A 17,542-nucleotide genomic window follows, 5' to 3' on the forward strand; every position below is an offset into this window, starting at 1 on the left:
AAGGCAGTGTTAACTCCTTGTACATATGCCCATAGGTTTTAAAATAATCCCATGCAACACAAACATTTGTCACAAAGTTCAAGCTGCAGCTTTCTAATTTCTCTCCATCGGTTGATAGACAAGGGACGAAGTGTCTTCAGTGTCTGGTTTTTTTCACAGTTTGAAAGGAAAGTTCCAAATTCCCAGAATCAGTGGTGTGTGTTCTGAAATTAACATATTCCCAATTTCTACATATTTAGTGACTGGAAGTCGAGATCTTAAAAGCAAGAAAAACTCAACGATTGAATAATTATTACGCACAGTTGGGTTCTCTTTCACTTAGATTTAGGATATACCACTCATCTCTTTTCAAAATAAATATCAGTGTCTTAAAAATGCATTACATCTTTGGTATTTTTCAATTGTAGCCTCAGGTCAATCTATAGTGGTTTCCAAAATTACATTAAAGTGCTCCAGTGAAATTAATCTGTCATATTGAAGAGATTCTATTTTAATGCTCAAAGTGCTGTAAAACCTATCTTGTGTGAGGCGCATAATCTTTAAATAGGTGAAAAATAGTATTGCCAAACTTAATTTTAGCTATCATAAAATGTCCTTGGCCATCTTTCTTCATATCTAAAATGAAACCCATAACATTCCTATGAAATAAGTACCACTCCTGCCTTAAAAGCAAATGTTTAAAAAATGTATCTATTAAACTTGCTCGTCATCAGCAAAGGTACGTCTCTTCTAAACATCTGTGTTTCCTTGTAGAAATAATATATGACCTTTCTTTTTCAAACATTCCTTCCTTGTGCAGTTCAAGGACTTATATTTAATCTATTGATATGTGTTTAGTGCAGTAGCATTTTAATCCCTGGATTGCATGAATAATCTGTCTTCTTTTATTTTATTGTATTCTTAGATAATAACAACTATTTAAAATGCCTAGTTATTTCATGGTCGAAAAGGGATACAGCCAGTGGCGGGCTTACTAGCCTTAGCTCCTCTTGAGCAGTGTGCTCCGAATCTAAATAGATCTATACTTGCTTCGTTCATAATTGGACAAATCCATCTCGCTGAGGTAGCAGTAGAAATTGGTTTATGGGGTTTTACATATGATAAGAGTAGTTGATCAAGACCATCAGCTCTAAAAATTGCTATTTTATTCTCATATTCTTTCATACATTTACCCACACATCATTTCTCACATTCGTGGAAGAAAGGGTAAAAAATTAATTCCAACATAGACCTAGTTCTGTTCCAAAGGTTGAAGTGTACACCTTCCGCTGAATAGAACCTATTAGATATTTCTAGGGCATTGATGTCGGAAACCCTTCTAAAGGAGAGTAAGCATAATAAGGTAGCAAGTTTCATAGAAATTTGTTTAAGTGAAAGCAGGGTATTGTCTTCCCAATTACAAAAAGTTCAAAAATCAGATTAACATCCCAAAGGGATTTGTAACGTGTGTTATAGGGGGTCTTTTTAATCTGATCCCTTTCATTACTCTTTTAATTAGGGCATTACTTCCAATAGCTATATTGTTGATTAGGGCATGACCTGAAGAGATTGAAAATCTATAGAAATGTATAGTTCTCTGGGATAAACCCGATTCGAAAAGATGTGCTAAATAATTGGCTATTTGTTGTACAGGGACTTCCACCGGATCCAAGGGCCATATGTATCAAGGTACCAATTAGCGATTCTGTAATAGCGATTTTTAAGAAATCGCTATTTCAGAATCGCAAATTGGTATGTATCAAGAAAATCGCATTTTTTTATTGATTTCCTAATATTCCTTAATTGCGAATTCGCAAATTGCGAATTCGCAATTAAGGAATACTTTCCCATTCATTTCTATGGGTCAGGAGGCCCATAGGAAGGAATGGGAAATTTGCGATTCGCAATTTGCTAATCGCAAATTGAGAAGAATTTCAAGGGTGCAGGGGTGTCTCAAAAACACCCTGCTGGACCCCTGGAAATGACATGTGTGCGCATATGGCGCACATACATGCCCTAAGGGCATGTATGAGCGCCACATGGCACCATTGGATTTTCAAATAAATGCTTTTTTAAAAGAATTCGCAACTTACCACCAACTAGAAGTTGGTGGTAATTTGCGATTCCTTAAGGGCATTTTGGATTTTTTTTTCCTTGATACATTGCATTTAAGGAATCGCAAAATGTGCGATTCCTTAAATGCAATCGCAAAACAAGGAATGGCAAATTTTGCGATTCCTTATTTTGCACCCAAATTGTTTGATACATACCATTTTGCGAAAATGGGTTCGCAAACACCGAAATTCTGCGAATGTTGGCGTTTGCGAACCCATTTGGCCTTGATACATATGGCCCCAAATTCCTATCCAAACACCAACTACAGCATTTCCTCCAAACACCCATGTATATTTTCCTCGTTCCTGATGCCCAAGATTCCCACAGTAAGCTTTTACCTTCTCTTGAAAGGCCGGGATATCTCTTTGATCCCCTGAGATCATCCAGACAAGAAGGTTCATTTTCCCTTCTAGCATTAAAGGATGTTACTCTCCATTTGGGTTCAGAAGAATACCCAAGGATGCCAGGATAAGGCGTGTGATGTCTATTGAAAGCTCCATCACTCCGGGAAACCACACCTGAGATTTCCAAAAGGGTGTTATTGGAATGATGCTGCTGGATTCCAGTCTCACCTTCAACAGTACTCTCAGAATCATGGAAAAGGGGGGAAATGCATAAGCTCTGTTCTTCCCCAGTTCTAAAGGAATGTATCTACCGCCGAAGCGTTTGGGTCTGGTCTCCAACAGAAATATGTCTGAACCTTAGATGTTAGTCTGCTGGCAAAGGATCCACTTGGATCGGGCCCCAGAACTTTTGTATCAGAGAAAAAACCTCAGGATGTAATTTCCAATTGCTGGATTATTGGAGATACCTTGAATTCTCATCTGCCCTTACATTCGTTATCCCTGGGAAAAATTCTGCTCTTGTTGTAATTTTCTGTTACCAGCAGAAATACCAAATTTGAGCTGCTATATCTGAAAAATTCTTGGATTTGCCCCCCCCCCCGAACAGGTTTATGTAAGAGATTGCTGAAAAGCTGTTGTGGCGAATCAGCATGTTCAAGTTCTTTAGTTGTTCCTTGAAACTAGTTAGGGCATTTAGACCCGCAAACATCTCCAGACAATTGATGTGATTGTTCTTTTAATTACCATTTCCTCCTGTTCCTCGGTTGCCTAACCGGACAGCCTTGGGTGATTGCATCCGATTCCAGGATAAAGTCTGGGACGGTCTCAAAGATGGCTTTCCCATTTCATGCTTCGAGATTTCTCTGCCACCAAAGAAGGTCTTCCTGGGCGTCTTTCGATAGGGGTACTGTGTCCCCATACCAAAGACCTTTTCCTAAATCCCACGCTTTCAATCTCTGAAACACTCTATAGTGGAGAGGGCCAGGGTAAACTGCTTGAATCGAGGAAGAAAGAAGACCCAGGCCTCTCGCCAAATCTCTCAAAAAAGTGGAGTCTTTGATAGGACTGCCTTTATTTCTTATTTTATCTTAAAGACTTTCTTGTGCGGTAGAACTAGTTATGACAAAATTATATTTACATGATAGCCAAGGAATTCTAACTCTTTTTTTTTTTTCTTTTTTGTTGTCCTCATATTTGCCCTTGGAAACCAAACAATAACGATCAGTTAGAGGGGGTAACTGAGACACTGACCCAGATTAACTGAGGGGGACTTTCTTGGATCCTACCGGGGTATCCCGCAGTGCCAAGCATCAACACCTCAATGATCGAAGAATGGTACCAACTGGACTAGCGTACTGCTCAATACAACCCAGATTGTAACCGATGTCGCCCTAGTTGGGTATGTATAAAAGGCGAGGATCGAATAGACGACCCAACAGGCAGCGAAATCATAGGACATGGGGAAAAAAAAAAAAAAAAAAAAAAAAACCCATTACCAATTCAAAAGCAGCCAAAATCTTCTCTTGTGTTGGTTATCTTCTCTAGCCATGTCTAATTTAGACATCTGTAGCATTGCTGCACGCCAATCGGTAAAAAGAGGGGGTGTCTTATCTTTCCACCGTCTGCATATTTCTCTTCTGGCTAGCAAACAACTATAGAAAACCAATTTTTTACACATGCCGTCTAGCTCTGGTATAATGCCAAAGAAAATTAACATGGGACTAGGGTTAACATGCGAGCCTATTGCTAACGAGAGAGAAGCACAGATTTCATTCCAAAATAATGATATAAACGGACACTCAAAAAACATATGGATATCTGATGCTGCTACCAAGCCACATCTAGGGCATGCCACTTGATCATTATTGGGGAACTTTGATAGACGCAATGGAGAGTAATACACCCTATGCAGAGTAAACAGGTGGTTGCGACGGAGCCAAGATGGTTTAACGATCTCACCCAAAATCCTAAATGATTTTATCCACAGGCCTTCCACGTCGGTGTCGGAGAAAAAGGTTTTCCAAAGCGAAAGGGATAACAGAGCGCGGGAGAGCGGGGAAACATGGCGGCGGCAGGTTGAGCCGCGGCAGCTCTCTGCTCTTGGACTCCCGTCGTATGCAATGAATCGGAGGGTTAGACCTTACCTCTGAAGCCGAACTGCCGACAACACATTCTGGATCAGCTGGCGTTCTTTTTTTTTTCCGAGGCGGCCGATCGTTTTGCAGGTTTCCTACAGCGGAGGTGTCTCTCCGCCATTCCACTACCGCCTATGTGCCTGGGGGAGGAGACTAGTGCAGCAGCTCCTCTAGCAGCGGCCGCGGAGCAGACCGGTGTCAGACGTTCCGCTGTAGCAGCATTTTCGATCCCGGTAGGTGACTCTGGGCAGCCGGTGCAGGGACCCCCGCATTTGCTGGCGGGGGGATTGATTTGGTTCCGAGCCGCCCTGGAGCTCAGGAGAGGTCGTTGAGTACGCGACACTCTGCCGGGGCGACATGTTTCTATGGTAGCGTCTTTGGAGCAGGCTGACCAACGCGAAGCGGAGATTCTGGAGGAGGAATTGCATCAAGTTAAGCAGAATCCACAGCACATGCAATACAGCCGGCGGTGCAAAAAAGGTGTCAGAGGTATCGGTGGTAACGGTGGGGAAGGGGCCAGTGGGTGCAATTCAGCTACCTTGACTTCTGAAGGGGTAACAGCCAACACGAGGGAAACCACCAGGGGGGGCAGAGGGGGCAGAGGGGGCAAAGGGAGGGGGAAAGGAAAGGTGAAAGCAGCTTTAAATAAGAAATGTGCCTCCATTATCTCTAAAGAAGTAAGTAAATCAGCTATTCCCCAAACCCCGGAACCAAAAGATACTCCCCCCGCCTCTGAAGTTATCACAGCCACCACTATTATTGATGTCGAGGACCTGGATTGCACAATTAATGGTGTGAGGGGTCCAGGGTTAAAGGGACTTGATGCTGATATTGACGCTGACGCTGACACTGTTACTATTTCTGCCACTAATACAGCTGGAATAGAGAATAAAAAACTATCAACTTACTTAACAGTTCAGGTTAAGGCAAAGCGTTCATATACCCCTAAAACAGCCAAAACAGCCAAAACTAAATCAAAGACCTTGGTCTCTACCTCCAAAATAACCCCCTCACTGCGTTCCTACTTTAAAGTGGTCCCCCAAGTGCTGCGGTTAGGGAACGAAGGTGATACTGTTCTTGAAACTCGGAAAGCTGCTAAATTGGTGTTAGGTTCCCCTATTGAGGATATGGAGGATATGGAGGGTGCAGCGAGTACAAACACCCTTACAAACAGCAATATGGTTATCCATAATAACACTGATAAGGGCATGGAAACCAATGACGATCAATTTCTCTCCCCTACATTAGGAGAGGTTAGTCAAGTGGGGCTAGTCGATTGTCAGATCCCTACTAATTTGGAGCAGGCTATGCCTTCTGTGTCTTCTGTGTCTTCACTGGTTCTGTTCAATCCCTTAGCCCCACCACTACCGCTTGCCCCTCCGAGCATAGCAGCAGGGCTAAGCCTGCAGTCAATCCTTCAAGAAGCAGGCTCTAAGGCTTCTACTAGGAATCAGGAAGATCCTAGCTCTTTCCAGGATACCACCCAGGCCTTGAATAGTGATCTGGTGTCCACACTGCAGGCCTCTTTCCAGACAATGTTTACATCTTTGGCGGCAGATATTAAAAAGGGGTTTGAGACTTCCGCATCCAATCAAGCTGATATTCGATGTTACTGTCAATCACTTGACAGTAAGCTAGGTGATCTTACTACTAGAACGGAAACACTTGAAGATTCTGTCGCGGAAGTGAATATTAACCTGAACGCCACAAAAACTGAACTAACAAACCTCAGACAGGAAAACCAGAGTTTGTCCGATAGGATGGAGACTTTGGAAAATCACGCTCGGAGGAACAATTTACGAATTCTGAATATTCCCGAGGAGAAAGAGGGCTCTGACATTAAACAATTCGTGGTTTCCCTGTTAAAGGAAGCGTTAAGACTGGACTTCTCTGAGCAAGAAATAGCTCTGGACATTCAGCGCATTCATAGAGAGCCTTTTCGAAAGAATCCTCAGAGAACTAAACCCAGAAAAGTTTTGGTCAACTTTCTTACCTACTCCCTTAAAGAAACCATTCTGAATATAGCATTGAAACAGAAGGTGGTAAATGATAAGGGGTTTAACTTTCAGATCAGATCAGACCTGTCTAGGATAACGCTGGATAGGCAGTGGGAGCTGGGTAAGAGGTTGGAAGCGTTCAGGAGTCAGGGGGCCGTAGCCCAGTTGGTCTTCCCTGCGGCACTAAGAGCAATGTATAAGAACACAATGCACAATATAAGATCAGTGCAGGCCGCAGATGAATTCCTCTTAAGTATGGGTAGAAGGTCGGAGTCTCCTAAGTAGTTTCGGTCTACTTTTCTACACTATCTGCTTCTCTGTTTATACTGTGTATATACTAGTTACTTTTCTATTTCCCTTGTCTGATCTCAGTGGAGTCTTTGAGGCTTGCTTAGATTATCTCGTAAAGGGTTTAAGATTCTATTCCTTGTATTGAGAAAAAGAGACTAAACACTCTAAATACAAGGAATTCTAACTCTTTAGACAAGGTTATAAATCCCAGACTTTCTAGCAGGTTTACTGCCCAGGATAAAGGAACCAGGACCTCCGAATTGCTCTGGGACATAATGAGAATGCCGTCCAGATATATGATGAGTCGAACTCCTCTTTCTCTCAGAAAGCTTACCACAGGTCGGAGCACCTAAAAGCATCATGACGCTGAGGACAGTACAAAGGGGAGGCATAGGAATTGATGAAGAGTTCCTTTACAGTGAAAACAGACATACTTCTGACTATCCTTGTCCATCCATAGGTATTGTAAAGTAGGCATCCAACTTTACTCGCCAATCTTTGGTTTGTAAGATATTTCTCAAAAGATGGATACCTCCCATCTTGAAATGTTTGTAGTTTAAAAAAGTGTTTAGATCTTTGATGTTTATGACTGGGTGCCAACCTTTGTCCTTTTTTACCAAAAAGATTGGGTTTATAAATCCCTTGTCTAAGGTTTATAAATCTGACGCTTCTTTAGGGCTCCTTTTTCTAACATTTGTGACACCTCTAAATCTATTAATCACATCTGCTCTCCAACCACACTCATTTCTCTGGGAATTTTATTTGACTGGGTAATCCCAAAAATCTATTTTGAAATCCATTACTGTTTCTAGAACCCATGGATTTTGTGTTATTCTTTCCCAGCTGTGGGTGAAATATTTCAGTCTCCCTCCTACTTTTATGGTGTATAAAATAGTATTGCTTACCTTGAAATCCTTGCTTAAAAGATCTTGATCTTCCGCCACAGGGTCTTGAGCCTCTTCCTATTTATGGGAGTTCTGGTGATAACCTCTATTGTAATTAGAGGGACCTCTCTGATCTTGTGGGTAGAAGTGGGACCTGTTCCGCGGCTGATAATTGGAGCATCGTCATTCCCTGCCTGAAGTAGGTCAGCGAGGGTGCAGTGCGGAGGTGAAGGGGGAGGGTGTTACAGTCTTTGGCTGCAAGGTATGAGAAAGAGCGTCCTCCAAAGCGGCATCGGTGGATGTGTGGTGTCTGAGCGAGGCCCAAGTGTGTGGGACAGAGATTTCTGCTTGGTTGGTCGAAGAGCAGGTGGTGGTTCATGTCCTTTGTTGTGGAGGGCTTTGTAGGTGTGGGTCAGACACTTGAAATGGCATCTCTTCTGTATGGGTAGCCAGTGAAGATCCTTCAGGTGCTGAGTGATGTGTGTCATCTTGGGCAGGTTGAGGATCAGTCTGGGGGTTTTAGCATGAGTTTGGTGGTGGTGCCTGCATAGAGTGCGTTGCCGTGGTCTAATTGGCTGGTGATGAGGGCCTGTGTCACAGTTTTCCGTGAGCTAATGGAGAGCCATCTCAAAACTTTGCGGAGCATGCAGATTGAGGAAACAGCCTTGACCTGAGGTTTCATGTAGAGTTCTCTGTCCAGGATGATGCCGAGGTTCCAGGTATGGCCTTTCTGCGTGGGGGTAGGTCCAAGCTCTGCCGGCCTCCAGGAGTCATTCCAGAGGGCGGTGTGCCTGCCAAAGATCAGAGCATCCGTTTTGTCCACGTTGAGCTTCAAGCAGTTGTCTTTCATCCATGTTGTGATGTTCTTCATGCAGTTGTGGAAGTTCGTCTTCCTCAAGGTCTGGGCCGCTGAGAGCGAGAGGATCAGCTGTGTATCGTCAGCGTAGGAGATGATGTTGATGTCGCTCATTCTGACAATGTCTGCGAGTGGTGTCATGAAGATGCTGTAGAGGATAGATAGTAAAGTTTCTCTGCTACATGTTGGTCTACTGGCCATACTGTGCAGTTTCTTTGCTATTTGCACGTCTGCTGGTCAAGCAGCACATAGGGGCAGATTTACAAGCCCCTTGTTTCACTTTTGCGCCACCGTTGCGTCACTTTTGTGATGCAGCGGCAGCGTAAAAGCTGTGGCCCATTTACAACGTGACACATCTAGGGAGATGCGTCACATTGTAAAGCCATGTGTCACATTATACCTGCGCCAGGTATAATGTATGCAGGGTAGGCGTTCCCATGCAAATAGCACGTAGAACTGACGCAGTGAAATTTACAAGATTCCACTGCGTCACTCTACACCTTCACTGCGTCAAAATCCCTACGCCTGCCCAGACCAGGCATAAGGATTGACGCAGGGCATTTTACATGGCACCAACCTATGTTGTCTGGCGCATTGCTGGAGTTGCGTCACTTTTGCAACAAAGTCCAACAATGCGTCACTTTTCCTCCAACAGATGTGTCAGAATTTCTGACGCATCTGTAATTCCTTGCACCATGGTGCACTGTATTGTAAATACAGCGCATCCATGGTGGCGCAAGGACATTTGGAGGTGAAGCAAGGAAACTGACGAATCAATGCAGATGTGTCAGTTCCTTGTAAATCTGCCACAACGCTTTTTTTACATAGTCAGTGTCTAGGTCAATAATTATGTTCAATGATATTTCCAATGCCACAGGGCAAATAGTACACAGTGTCTGCTATTTAGCCAGCAGCTGGTAATTAATGAAGTTATTTGCTATTTGCCAGGTCACTGACCAAACAGTACATAGTGTTTGCTGTTTTGCAAGAAGTCGTGTAAAGAGAGAAGTTTGTTTGCCTGGCCGGTGTACAAATAAAAGCATAATGTTTGCTATTTAGTCTTTGACAGGGTCAATACTGAAGCTTATTGTTATTTGCTTGGACTCTTGCCAAGTAGGACATAAACACTGTTATTTAAGAACAGGCCATGGAAATGAAAAAATGTCTTTACTGGTTGTGTGGATTCCAGCTAAACAGTACATAATCTTTCAAATTTAGCCAGCAGCCGGGTAAATAGTGAGGTTGTCTTGCTTTTTCCACGGCTGCCAGCTAAACAGTGCATAGTGTCTTCTATTTAGCCAGCCACTAGTTAAACAGTGGAGTTTCTCTGCTATTTCCCAGTGAATAGTCTCTACAATTCAGCTAGCAACTGTGAAAATTCACTATTTAACCGGCGGCCAGCTAAAAAGATGCTACCATAACAAAATGTACACTATCACAGTTTAAAAAATACAATAGGATTTGAGTGTCTCAAATAAGTGATTTCTTTGAGGCAAGTTAATGCTTCTGTGGAAGAGCAAATGCAATCATTTGTTACTGTCTGTCTCAGTGTCAGACATTGCTTCGTCATTTGATTCACCTGCAATCCTTAGCGCGGAGCATGAGAATGGCCTGTCCAGAGCAGTCATTCATTTCACTTCAACCAGTCAATAAACCTATAATGACCTAACAAACTCTTCTAGGAAATGTGTTGTTCGATGTAGGTTACTGTAGCAATGCAGCACAGCAGACATGTTGAAAGAGCAAAGTCCTCAATGTGGTTGGGGGAGGGGAGAAAGAAGCCAGTGTAAGCTAGTGTAATTACTGAGGCTGGAATTACTAAATCCTGCAGCTGGTACCTCACCTGGGCTGTGCTATTCTGAGTATTCTGGGCCAGATTGGGGAGTAACGTGTGACCTGGCTTTAATGAGTCCGCCTTCCATGATTTTCCACATTCCACTTGTGTTCCTGCACAGAGATTCCTCCTGTTTTCCACAGAAAGAATATGTTCACTGATGTGCAGTGGGAGACCTTGGGTGTGGATTTGTACTTGGTGCAACTAAGAATTGTTGGGAAGGGGTTGATATCCACTAAGTGGGTACTGCTCCACAGTTCTTAATTTGAGCCGGTGGTTTCTGGTGCTCAGCACTAGACCTTAATTGTCAACACAGGTGCTTGTGACAGTCTGCCACAAGATGGTGCTGTGTGGCTTATTTGGAAATTACCACAACAGCAAGTAAATATTAATTCAATATATATTCAAAATGACTATTACCTTCCTTCTCAAGCCATTCTTATAGCTTTGGGGGCCTGGAAAAGTCAGAATTGTCACCCTTGTAGGAGTGTGATGGTTAGTAGTTTTGTTGTTACTATCATTGGCAGCAGAGCAGGGGTAATATGTGGTGCAAGTTGCAGTGGCCTCCTGACAAGAGCCTGGCACAAATTAAGCACTGCCAGTACTTCAGCTGCCGGGTGCAAGGGAGTAGCCAGAAAAATAAAATACCCACTACTTCGAGCCACATGAATGAATTGTCCTAGCAGAGTGAGTGATTTCACCCCTTTCTATTAAAGAGCCAGTGGACATTGTTCCTCAAGTGGAAAAAAGCATCATAATGATGCATTTTACAGCATGATTTGAAAATAATGCACGTTTACTAGCATCACTTCTTTCTTTGATTCATTCTTTCCTTTTTTCTCTCCATCCTTCTTTCCCATATTCTATTTATTTTGTACCCTGTCATTCCTTTTTTCCCATCTTTCTTTTGTTCTGTCCATTATTCTTTTAGGTGTCTTGAGCTTTCTGTCCTTCTTCATAATCATCTTTAATTTTCTTTCCTGCTTTCCATCTTTCCTTCCTTGGTCCCTTTCTCAAATTCTTGTTCCTTCCTTTCTTCTTATCATCCTCCTGTTCTTGCTCCACCCCTTCTCCCATTCCTCTTTCTTCTTGAAATCCTTCTACCTACTAATTATTATTTGTTTTCCTTCCACAGCCCTACCACTCATCACTCATTTGTTCTTTGCAATATTTCATACTATCTTCTAATTTCCCTCCTCCCATTTTTTATTTCTATGTTTTTCCTTACTGTTTTCTGTTTGCTGATCTTTCACCACGTTTCATACCTTTTTTCTCTCCTTTCCATTCTTCTTTTGTGCCTATGTTCCATCCTACTGTTTTTAAAATTTCCTTTCTTTCTTTTCTTATTTGCATCCCCTTTTCCTTCCTTGAAGCTATTTTGTTGTATTTGCCTCTAACATATCTTTTCTTTTATATTCAAAACATTTCCCTTCGATACTGTCAAGCTTTTTTTTTAAATCCTCCACCTCTTCCCCATCCCACAGTCATCAAAAAGTTGCAACACCCAAGGTAAACCTCTGGCTCACCAAGTTTTCCAATATATAGAATGATTCTTAATGTATATTGACTTATATATATGCCAAATAGATTGTTGCTGATAAGTAGGAATTGAGGGATATGTTGTTGGTAGAAGAGGTGAAAAAAGTTTACGGGAATGAGAAATAACTGGAGAGCGTGATTGAGAAATATTTGTTGTGAAAGCAAGGATTTATTTAAAACAAAGAGGAGTCATAAGCTATTTCTCCAAATGTAGCCAAAAAGGCCCAGAAGCTTTCTCTCTACATAGCATAGACACTACATGGGTGAATTTCTGAAAGTGATATATCTGCCCCTAGTGCATCAAAGTCAATATGATGGGACAGAAGGGAAGCAATAGATTAAAAGAATTTGATTAAATCCAATTGCAAAATTTGAAAGTCTGGAGAATATAGATTTGTATAAAATTTAAAAAATTCATGTAAGATGTCCTTATCCTTAAAAAGAGTAGTCCACATTCTGTTTTGTAAGAATTCTAGTCTTGGTCTGTCCTTTTTTGATTTTTAAATAATTCGCAAGCAACATCCCCATTCTATTTTGGGCCCCATATTAACGTGCACTACTCTTGTAGAGATAAGAAAAGCCAGCATTCGTAGTTAGTCTGTTAAAGGAGAATTTGGTATCAATAAGATGTTGTAGGGAGGTGTCATTTTTAGAGTTATAATAAGTATATTACATTTTTCTTTATTTTATTGAGTAATTGTCTAGATTTTGCTCCCATAATGTTTTCTTTTAGGAGATAAAATGTTTTATAAACCCTCTGGCTACTGCTTTGTAGGAGTCCCAGGCCATTACAAAAAAAGAATCGGGTTTACAATTTATAACAAACAATTCTGAAGCAAAGGCTTCAAATTGGGAAGTGAATTTACTATCTAAAAGCAGTGAATTGTTAAAGTACCACCTATCTGGGTAGGAGACCGAGGTAGTGTACACTGGTGCATGGTCTGATATCAAGATTGAATCTATGTCAGACTGAAGAATATGTTGAGCCAGGGATTTACTGAAGAAAATATAATGTTTGCCGGACTGTGAGTGATGTGGGTGCAAATAAAAAGTATATTTCCGGAGGTCTGCATGACATAACCACCAAATGTCAACTAACGATTTGCGTTGGATGGTGGATTTCAATTGTAAGTGCATATAAGTAACAACAAACTTGACTGTTGAATGTCTATCCAAAATAGGGTCAAGAATTTGATTACAGTCACCACCAAAAATAATATATTCATATAGCACAGAAGCAATCTGTCAGACATTTTGGTCCAAAAAATATTATCAACAGAAACTGAAAGGTATGCATTGAAAATAGTTAAAGGTATGTTATTACCAAGAAGCTTAACAATGATCTATCGAACTTCAGAGTCAGAATCTTGGTTTAGCACTGTAACAAGTAACGTTTTATGGCAAAGAATCAGTACTCCATTCTTTGCCCCCAAAGCTTTCGAAGTAAACACATTAACTACCCTGCATCTTTTAGCCTAGGAACCTCTAGTTCAGAAGGATGGGATTCCTGAAGTAATGCAACATCTGTTTTTAGTTTAACAACCCTCTGTCTTTTAATTGGTTTACCTAACCCTTTAATGTTCCATATGGCATCTCGGAACAAATTGTTGAAACATTAGCAGGCACTATCGATATGTCCACAGTAATAAGATTAATAAAGAAGTAAATGAAATATTAGGGAGGGAAAATGTTTTGCTTAATGAGAAAAGGAAGGGAGAGAAGGATGATAAGGCAGGAGATAAAAAATAAATGAAGACAGAATGGAACCATAGAAAAAAACAGCAGTAAAGAAATGACGAAACAGGGAATAAAAAGACAGTGGAAGCCATACAAATGACAACTGAAGAACATAACTACAAAACACAGAAACAAGAGGGAGGGTGGCAACACAGAAGATGGTAACAACAATACTCGAACTCCAGAGAACAGCAGGACTGACTTGACTTGGGTGAAGACATCACATAAAATTGAGACCTTACAGGAACGAGACGTTTTGACACATATCTGTATCATAAGAGAAAAGGCAATACAGAATTAAAACTTGGTCTGACAAGAGAGAAAAACATCACAATACTTTGACATCCATGAAGCTATTGCTTAATTATTATTATTAAAAGAGAACAGGCAAGAGAGACAAAATAACAAACAACCAATTCTTGAAATGTCCATATCTTAGGCTCTGTGTTGTTGGAGAAATCTTAAGTGCAGCAGGCTCCTCTCATGTCAAGGAATTGTTTCTGGTGATCTCCTGTTACTTTGGTCATATCTTGAAAGAAAAACAATCTGTGACTGGTTCAGAAAATCTGCTGTTTGGCTCTGAAGGCTGTCATAACTTGTATCAAGTCAGTGTATTGCAGGAAGAATAACATAACTCTTCGCGTTTTGAAGAAACTCTGGGACCAAGCCCATATGCCCTTTGTATGTTAAGAGGAGTAGAAGCGAACCTATCAAGAAGTTCTGCAAGAAAGAATGGAAAGTAGACAGTTGTATTAGAGCCCTCAGTGTTCTCCGGAAGTCCATATATGTGCAAGATATTCCTACAATTTCTACTTCTGAGATCCTGAGTGTGCTCTTTGAGAAGGGAGACTCTAAATGGGAAATACATGTAGTCCCAGGCTGAAGACTTTCTGTTTTTTGCTCCAACATTAAAACTCTTGATTCCAATGAGGACCATTTGTCATCTACATGTTGGAGAGTCTTGGTGGTCTCTTCCAAAAAGGGTTTCAATGCACGGATTTCCTCAAGAATGACATCCATAGAAGCTGACGTGGATTTCACAGGAGATGGAGGGTCTTTTTTAGGTCTTTTATTTGGTTCTATCGACATTTTAATCAGCAAAGAAGCTTTTGGAAAGGTACCAGAGTGATATTCAGACTTCACCCAACTAGTGTCATCCATATCATTATAATTGGAATCTGAGTCTGACAAAATTAGGTTCCTTATTTTCCCCATATATGATGAAGGGCCCAGCAAAAAAAGAAATACGCTCCAAGAAATTGCTGAATCTCCACATATGTCAGAGACAAAGGCTTGAATAAAAAATACACTGGGGGCATACATTACAAATTGAAAACCCTAAATATTGGCACTAAGGGGCCGATTATGATGGCGGACGGACCTGAGTCCGTCCGCCACCATAGAGTAGGAGGGACCGTCCGCAGGGGCTGCGGCGGTCCCTCCGTGCAGATTAGGATGTGACCGCCAGGGTGGCGGTCACATCCTCAATCTTTAACATTGCGGCGGGTGCAGCTTCAAGCTGCACCCGCCTCAATGTTAAAAATGCATACATTGCATTTGTATGCAGCAAGCGGCAGGCACCGCGCGGTGCCTGACGATTACTGCATACAAATGCAGGGGGGTACCATAGGTACCCCCCATGTGCACCCCCCACCCCCCTTCACCCAGGGGGCCCGCAACGGGCCCCCGCAGTGAAGCTCCGTATGCTTTTCCACGGCGGAAAACCTGCTGTGGAAAAGCATTTCTTTTCGGGCATCCTAATTTGGCTGACGGTGTCTGAGAGACACAGTCACCATATTAGTGCTTTTCCGCCGCAGTTGTAAGCCAACCGCGGCGGAAAAGCTGCGGACGGAAACCAGGACCCAACAGCCATCCTAATGTGGCGGTGGGTCTTTGGTGGGTCCGCTGCGGTTTTTCCGTATCCTCCGGGCCGGCGGTGGCTTCCGCCGGCCTGGAGGATACGGAAAAACCGCTATCCTAATCAACCCCTATAAGTGAATTCTTCATGTATATGCAGGTCCTAAAAATAGAAAGTTTGGCATCCAGTATATTTTACTATAGTCCAGAAACCAAATCCGGTGAAAGCATTGTATTTCAAGCAACATATTAAAAATATGAAGAAACTTTCACAATGCTTGCCAGTTGTTGAGGAGAAGAATAATGTAATTTATAGAATTCAGCAGCAGCAGGGGCCAGTCCATAGATAATTTACTTGCAGCTTGTTAAGATAAACAGGTTATATCATATGCGTACGCAGTTAGTTTTAATTCCAGACCATTGAGATACACTGGAGGAATCCTAGCGTTTTGCAGCAAATGCTTTATAAAAGGCTCAATGTAAAGAGCGAACAGTAGTGGGGATAACGGACACCCCTGCTGCATACCCCTTTTAACAGCAAAGTAAGATGAGGAGAGGCCATTGAGCTTAACAGCAGCTGTTGGTTTGCTATAAAGTTTCTGTAGCGCCGAGATGAACCTCTGACCGAGGCCTAATGATGACATTGTCGGCCATAAAGCTCCCCAAGCGACACCAGCCGCCACCACTACCCTTGACCCCCTGCAAAGCGGGCCCCAAGACAATAAGGTACCACCGCTGGCTCCCTGAACCACATCGGGGACACCTGGCTGCCCGTGCGCCACACCCTGGGGCGGTACACCCTGCTAACCTGCGCCTGGCGGGATAATCTTCTCTGGCCCGCGGGCATTGACGTGGGGATTCTAGAAGACAAGGATATGAGGCCCTAGTCTGCATGACCACGCTGCGGGGACGAATCAGACGACCACTACAAGGTTCGGTGGGGCCTAACCTGAAACGATTGGGGCAGCGACATAGGGAATACAGCCTACACGGACCGCCCGGGGCCATAGGACATATTCTGAACAGTGCCTCCCTGCAACGTGCTGGACACCCGGATAGTGCTAGCCATGGTCCGGAAAGGGGCCAAAACCCTGGAGGGTCGAGACGGGCCGACTGTTGCGGTGCCCACTCGAGAGATTACGCCAGGGGAGACCCTGCCGGGGTCGGCCAAACTGAATCCTACTGGGGATCAACAAGTAGACAAATTGGACCTGATTCTACAAGAAATTAGGGACTCCAGATTAGCAATGGAATCACAACTGGGGCCCTCACCACCAACCTCTCCTTGCTAAAAGCAGATCATAATAAACTAGCCGACAAGGTCGCGTCATTGGCCTTCCGGAACGCAGTGAGGGGACCCATGCGACGGACTTTATGGAACAGTGGGACTGGCCTGTCACCACTCTTCTGTGTGGAAAGAGCACACCGCATCCGCACTGGACGACCTAGACCTTGCCAACCGCTGCGCCCATTGATCATCCGGATACTTAAATACCGGGATAGAGATATCCTACTACAGAAGGCCTGAGAAAAATCCCTCATAGAATATGAAAACCGGCGCATTTCTCTGTACCCGGACTATACCAATGTGGTACAAAAACAACGGTCCTCTTATTTTGAGGTCAAGAAGAAACTCCAAAAGGCCAAGCTACGCTACGCTTTACTATTCCCGGCCCGCCTCAAGATATTGTATGATAAAAAAACACACTTCTTTGAAAGCCCTACGGACGTGGAGGAGTGGATGGAGGTGATGGGCATTGACGGCAGCCAAGAGTCAACCCAGGGTGAGTCGGCCAGCGATTCCAGGAAAGGCCCGGAACATACCGTTGGCGCATCTCTCGCCCCGGCGACTGGACCGGGACGGCGCAGACCTTCCCGAGAACAACAGAAGGACGACCAACTGGGAGCCATCGTCTTGGTGGGCACTTTCAGAGAGGATCGGGAAACGATTAATACGGACGCGGATGACAGCAC

This window comes from Lissotriton vulgaris, chromosome 9 (assembly GCF_964263255.1).
Source record: "Lissotriton vulgaris chromosome 9, aLisVul1.2, whole genome shotgun sequence".
In the NCBI taxonomy this organism is placed as follows: domain Eukaryota; kingdom Metazoa; phylum Chordata; class Amphibia; order Caudata; family Salamandridae; genus Lissotriton; species Lissotriton vulgaris.